Here is a 7,791-nt window from a genome sequence, read left to right on the forward strand (position 1 = left end):
TGTGACCAGAGGACAGTGACTACCAACTTGTGCTCCCCAGTCCAAGATCCTCAGACACAGCAACACACCTCTGACAATGATGGTCCTGGAACCAGTGGTAGGGGGCAAACTGTGCCAAGGGTGCAGACATGTGGGGGTAGGGTGCGCAGGAGGTATGTTGTGGGCCAGTAGCATGAGGCCACTGGGGAGGGTACTGGCCAGGACATCATCAGCCAAGTCTTGAGAGCCTATCAACAATCCCAAGGCATGATGGGCCAGGTACTTACCGACCTCAGGGAAATCAAGCAGCTGCAGAGGGACTTCCATTGAGAGTCATTGGAAAAGTGGAGGCCACAACACTGTCCTGGCCTCCCTATCAAGGGTGTTCAGGGAGATTACCCGTTCCAATATCAGGTACCGTGAACAACACCACACCCTATCCATTGGCCCAACAACACCAGTCCCTTCTACATCAGTGGCAGCCACTGGACGTGATGCCCTGTCCGGGGAAGGACCTGCCTCAGACATCCCTGCCTCTGTAGCTGCAGGACTCCCCCTCCTGCAAGCGGGGACGTCCAACCAAGACTCCCGGACATGGAGTTGGCAAGACACCAACCACTGCCAGCAAGTGACCTCTTTCCGATTTCACTCATTTGTGTGGCAATTATTCACTCTGTTGACTGATCTACAATGACGTTCCATCTTCCATGGTAGTAGGGCACTTGACTTTGGACTTCAAATGTTTTGGCATCTACTAATATGATTACATCCACCATGACTGATTACCTTACTTTCATTTTCTGTAACATCAGTTTTTTATGTGCTGCATCTGTGTAAAAATACTCACCAAACAAAAACATTGCCTGCTTGCTTCTGTTCCACATGTTGAAATATTGAGATGTAAGCCCTTGTGATGCTCCTGAGGAAGACACAAGATGGTAACGGAAGAAGGGATATGTCACAGGTAGTGTCTGGTTGAGTATTAATAGCAGCACAATGGTGCAAGTGTCTGGTCACACCAAACATTTTATTGCACTGTACAACACAGAGGCTATCAACATTTCTGGACTCTCACAGTCAAGAATGTCTGAACCATATTGAATCAGGCTAGGTATACCAAAGTACCATCCCCCAGAACAAAGGGCTTTGTCAGACCTTGTCCCATAGAATAGGCGAACAGATTAGTGGATGTTGTCACCAGCTTGAGCCTTATCACATACCAAAACAAGGTCTGCCAGCATTACATAAGCCATGGCACAGACAGAGGGCAGTGCAACAGTCCCTGATCATGGGTCCATCTCATTACAATGACAAAACATCTGTGGGTATGACACATCTTATGTCAGTGTTGTGGCATAGGCAATCTTGCCTGCGATGAGGAAACAGCTCTACACCTGCGAACAGGTCATACAAGATCATTGTCAACACAATGTGAAGGGAGAATTCGTGGATTGCACTTGATTAGAACATACCTCAAGGCCATATGATCACACACATGTGACAACTGAACCAATACACAATATAAAACTAGTGTAGCCTGCACTTCAGATTTCCATCCGCACACTGTCTAAGCTGCCTTGGCACAGGACTCACACACTCTAAATCTGTGACCAACAATACCTGCATCAATCCATGTCCTCTTCCTATGTCAAAGCAGCATCAGATACCATCCAATCTCACAACTTTGAAATGCCCAAACGAGGATGGCATAGTGAAGGTACCTGGACATTGTATAATACAAGGAGTTTAGCTTGGGAGGTTATACCTATGGCTATAAGCTCATATCCAACATCAGTGGATACACTTATATTGCAACCCCTGCATTTAATCAAGGTAGTAAAATGTTCAAGTCTGATTTAGCAAGCAAAGTTTGGATGTACATGTCAAAGCATTACATACACAATCTGTAGGAAAAACACCCTAGTCCATACATCCTGACAATTACAGTTCCTCATACAGTCACAGTGATAGCATAACAGTACTCACTTACACTCAAGTAAAGTAGTGATTTTTGAAATCTGCCTGCAGGTCTTCACCTTCCTCCTCATCACTGTCATCCTCACTTGGCATTTCAGGATTCTCACCCGGTGGCACTGCTGGCTCCCCCTCATTTGGGGTGTTTGGGATATTCCTTCTCAGGGCAATTTTGTAGAACATGCAGCAGACCACAATGATCTTACACACTTTGATGGGTGAGTAGAGGAGGACTTCACCTGTATTGTCCAGACTCTTAAATCTGGCCTTCAGGAGCCCAAAAGCCCACACCACGACACGCCATGTTCTTCCATGGGCATTGTTGAAGCAGACTTCCCCTGATGTAGTTGGGTTCCTCACCGGAGTCAACAACCATGGACGGTTTGGGTATGCAGAGTCCCCTGTAATGAAATGAAACATATATGCAACTATGAGTCCCTCTCATTGAATTTGTTGCAGCAGACATTGCACATACACAAACAGGACAGATTTGACTTACCAACCAACCAGGCCCTCTCTGGGTACAGTATTGAAATCAGCTGAGGGATTCCGCATAATGAAGGCATCATGGACTGAACCCAGGAAACAGGCACAGACTTCTGAAATGTAGAGATCCCCAAACAAACCACTTGGACATTAATGGAATGGAAACTCTTTCTGTTGTGGTACACTTATTCCTTGCCATGTGGTAGGAACAATGCAACATGTGTACCATCAAAGGCTCCCACCACATGTGGGATGTGTGCCAAAGCATAGAAGTCAGCCTTAACCTGGATCAAATCCTCACGTTTGGAAAGGCGATATAGCTGTACAGGTGTTTCAACATTGCTGAGAGTACATCCTTCAAACTCAGACTGAACATAGGCTGGGACATCCCAGCAGATAGGGCCACAGAATTTTGGAAGGCCCTTGTGGCCAGAAAGTGCAAAACTGCCGTAAGTTGTGCAATGGGTGGTATGCTATTTGGATAATGAATGGCAGGCATCAGATCTGGCTCCAACTGAAGACATAGGTCCACAATTAATTGCCGATTCAGAAGGTAGATCTGGATTATGTAGCGTTCTTCCATGATCTAAAGGTCTGGCAGTGGACATTAGACAGGAGGTTGTCTGATCCTTCCCCTCCCTGCGCACAGAGGTATGACAAGACATGAGTATTGCCATAATTCAATGTGTGCCTTGCAACATGCAGGATGCATGTCATTACTGAAATGTGACAAGGCATATATTAAGGTTTGCACATAATACACAGTACCCATCACAACTGATAATCACACAACAATCACATCTCACCCCCTTGCTTTGACATACATGTGTACACATCATGTGAATGGTCATCAACAACTGTGCAACAAAACATGCCTCTTGGACTGTGATTTGATGCCCCAAGCATTAAAATAGCCTTTGCTGGGGTGGGGTGGGTCTGTTACCCGATGCAAATGGCATATATGCCCAGCAATGTACAACAATGGTGCCTGAGTAGTCGGAGCTACCTGACTAGAAAAGACAAGTAGTTAATGATGCAAAAGCCAACAATTTCAGAGGTGTGACACATTGTCAGAGCCATATAACACATTTCAGACCTCTAAAATGGTGGATGCCTGACCTAGTCCTCAGGATATTGGGAACCACCTGCGACAGAAGTTGTCATGGCTGTAGGTGGTTGCAACTGTGGCGGACACAGCCATAGGCTAACATTGATGATAGTGGTGGTCATAGGTCAATGGCTGTGTCAGCCAGTGGTGACGGCCACATACAGGGCAGACGTGACCGCCATATTCTGCTAAATCCCTCACTTGACTCCTGACACTGCTGCCAGCAAATCCTCCACTACCGGAACTGCTGTGTACCACATCTGGGAGCAATCATGCCATGTCCAGCAGGTGATAGGACCCCAACCTTCTCACCAGAGGAGCTGAAGAAGCTGGTGTCTGAGGTACTACCCCTCTATGACCAGCTCTATGGTGCACCAGATGAGCAGGTAAGTGCCTCATGTGCACAGTTTTCTCTGTACTTTGACATATATTTCCTACTCACAGGCTAGAGTGTGACCATGTGTGGCAGAATGTGAACTCTAAGCCCTGTAGGTACAGTCAGTGTACATCAATGGGGGAGTCAATGTGCATGTATTTATGTTCAGTGCCAGGTGTTGAGTTCTGATACATTGTGGTGTGTGTATTGAGTGTACAACCTTGTGTTGGAGGCACATAACTAGGTGAGGTGACATAACAGCCATCCCCAGACATCTCTTACTTCATGGCTGTCATCAATGTGAGGGCACATGTATTTGAATGACAGCATGAGCATTGTATGCATGTTGTCTGTGTCAGTTGTGTGGATGGTGCCACAGACATTTCAAACCACATCTGCCCTTGCTAGACTGTTGTTTGGAAGGCATACCATGACTTACTATGCCCCTCAAGTTGACACATAAACACCACATGCCAGTTGGCTGTTGGCTACATTATGTACTTTCATGCATGGAAGTGATGGGAATGGAGTTTCATGTAGGTCTGTCTCCTCAGCCTACAGAGGCCGGGGCCTGTCAAATGTAGGTCAGTGTATTTGCCCAAGTCTGGGCTGGTGTGGAATCACTTTTTTTATGCAACTGTGACACTGTGCCCACTCCCTGTATCCCAGCATAACATGTTATGAGGCCAAATCTTGCCTCAGTGCTAATATGCAGCGTAGTGAAGCTCTATCCTTAGTTAAGAATGTACATGGTATTAGGGGAGAGCTGATGATCTGTGACTGATGTGCATTTGGCATCTCTGTCAATGTGTGTTTCAGAGCCTTGACAGGTCCCTTGATCTCAAAGCCCTGTTGTGTCCTTCATATAGGTCACATGTGTCCTGTCCATGCTCATTGCATTTCTGACATTGCATAAGGGCAAACTGTGTGTTGTTCACTGAGAACCCATAATATGCAACTCAGTTGTCTTGGACTGCTGAAAAAGTACAAGCATGCCAAAGGTATTTAGGGGTGAATGGCTTCATGAGATGTAACTGCAACCGGGCTTGGAGGAGTCATTGTGGTCATGGTGAGGCTCACGGGTGTAGTCTGACCATGTTGTCCTGATGGGCCAGACATCCAGGAGTGTTATCATTATTGAGGGCTTCATCCATTGGGGTAGTGTGACTGGTACACATACTATCAATTGTACAAGAGCTGACATTTATGAGGTATGGCAATTCAATTTGAGTCAACCAGCTCCAGAAAGTATGAGGTCACTAACACTTGGGAGGATGGTCATAGACTTACATCTTGCCAGCAATGCAGGCAAACCAGTGGCTGGGCAAGATGTGTCTTTGATCCTTTTGAAATCCTAGTTGACTGTTATGCAGGCAGACCCTGGACATTGTTGTATATGTGATTGAAGTCATCATGAGGTCAGTGCATTGTGAATGTGTCTGCTGCCACTACCATTCAGGTGATGTATCTTGAGGCCTTTGGTTCATGATTGTTTGTGCACACAGGTTGAGCTGCACTTCCTGATGGACCCAGGGGGAAGATTTATGAAAAGTGGCATTACACCATATCAATCTGGCAGACCGACCGACGTATTATGAGTATGGCGGTGGCACTAACAGAAGATTGCCAGCGGTTCGCTGGAACCACCAGGTAAGACACACCACCACGGTCAAGAGGAAGCATAAACAGGCAGGCAGAGCCTGTGCTGCCGCCAGACTCATTACAAGGTTGCACACCACCATCGTGACCGTGGCGGTCCAACCACCATGTATCAGAATGCAGAAACAGACATGGAAAGGGAGACACTCATCTGCAGGCAGACTTACACGTCCGGTGCCGATACGGAGCCCTTCACAAACGTCATGCCACTGCTCCTGCTCATCCAAAGACAATTAAATCATCACCGCTGTGGACACCAACACTGTAAATAGACACACCTACCTGTATCATTAACCTTAAAAACAATGTTTATACATCGGGGGCACACAGCAGGCAGCAGGTACACTTCTCAAATCATACACACCCACAAACATACATCAACATGGGCACGCACACAGTCACTATGCTCCTCCCTTGGGCAGCATACACACTGCACCTCAACACTATACAAATACACATGGCCACACAGCTCAGGCACAGTGACAGTGAAGGCTACACAACATTGTCAGACCACTGGCCAGGGACTATTCATGCATACAACAAACATATGTATCAAAGTGTCATGGAACACAAACAACACCACCATTAAGCGACCCTGCAATGGACACACATATCACACATATCACAGTACAATGGAAGTGGAATGGCACACACTAAACACAGAGACACAAATAGACAAAGAAAACATGAGAACTATACCTGCAAACATGGGAGTGGGGGCATCTGGGACACCCAGGGAAGGGGACTGCACTGGGATATACATCACCTGGACCAGGCCCCTAAAACAACATGTACACATGAAATGGCCCTACATGGGTCCCAGGGACACAGAATACTGAATCCAAATGTAATGCACATAGGACAATGGGGAAGGGCAAGTCAACAAAGCACATGGAACTCCTACTGCATGTGACATATCCCTACGGGAAGTAGCTGCAAGACACACACATCTAAATAGACATATGTACAGGCAAATCCAAACACAGCAAGCACAACTGAGCACACTCCATGTATTCACAAACAAAACTCAAGATGACACACATCAGATACATACAGAAGGTAAATCAGGGGGACAGGTTAAACACCATACATGCTCACATTGGACAACACAAGATGAAATACTTCTTTGTGGGAAGAATGGCCTTCTTCTTGGGGGGAAAGGGATATGGGACCGAGGACAAAAGTAGGGGGAATCCTCAGACCATTTGCTCAGCAGGGAGCACAAATGGCTGTGTACAGTGATCATTCATTTACTGATTGCTGTTCTAGTGGGTCTAATTTCTATTCCAACAGATCACTCTACCTTTACTTCACAGGCCAAAGGTAAGTAGGCTGTAGATCACTGTACCCGGCCATTTGTCTGGGTATTTGTGTATGTATCCATCTGCCACACAGGAACCAGTTATCTTCAGTGTATGATGGGTGCTGGTGCCTCACTGCAGTCTATGATGTGTAGGTGTCCATCATACATATGCAATGGCTTACATAGCTATTTGTTTACATAGCTAAGTGGGCAATGTCTATTTACATAAATGATGTGTCATCACTGTTGCCAACATTCCCTGTGCCTACATGTCAGCATGTGTACCTTTCTCTTTAGGAAACATTTCTATGCTGTAGTTCCAGGCATGTTCTGACTATGTAGATGGGATGATGTCTGTAATCCCTCACATATATGTACATGAGAAATTGTTAGTGGTATAGTACATCTACAACAGGTGTCCATTTCATGTGGTGCCACAGACAGGACTGTGTCACCATAGTTCATTGTCTGACATAAACCTTCATGCATCATAGTATGTCATTTGGCATGTAGAACTACAGTAGCTATGAGGGAGATGACAGGTAGCCCCAGAGTGTGGAACCACTTTGTGTTTATCTATCCCCTTGATGTGGAATCATGTGTAAAAGTGCACTGCACGTGTGTAATGATTGGGGATTGCACCCTGATTGTTGGCATGTATCATAGAGTGAGTTGCAGTGATGTTGACATCACATGTGTTTGGGTACAGGCATTCATCCTCAGACAGAGTCCAGGATTGGGATGTCCAAGATGTGGTTAGTGATGTTGGTGCTGCTCATTGGGCAACAGGTGAGGGCCTTCTAAGGTTCTGTGAAAGATCTGTGTCTCTCCAACATGCAAACGACAGATGTCTACTACAGAAGCCCTCATAGGAAGTCATTGTAATTATTGTCAGACATTAGTGGT

The sequence above is a fragment of the Pleurodeles waltl genome, chromosome 3_1, assembly GCF_031143425.1.
Source record: "Pleurodeles waltl isolate 20211129_DDA chromosome 3_1, aPleWal1.hap1.20221129, whole genome shotgun sequence".
NCBI classification, from domain to species: Eukaryota; Metazoa; Chordata; class Amphibia; order Caudata; family Salamandridae; genus Pleurodeles; species Pleurodeles waltl.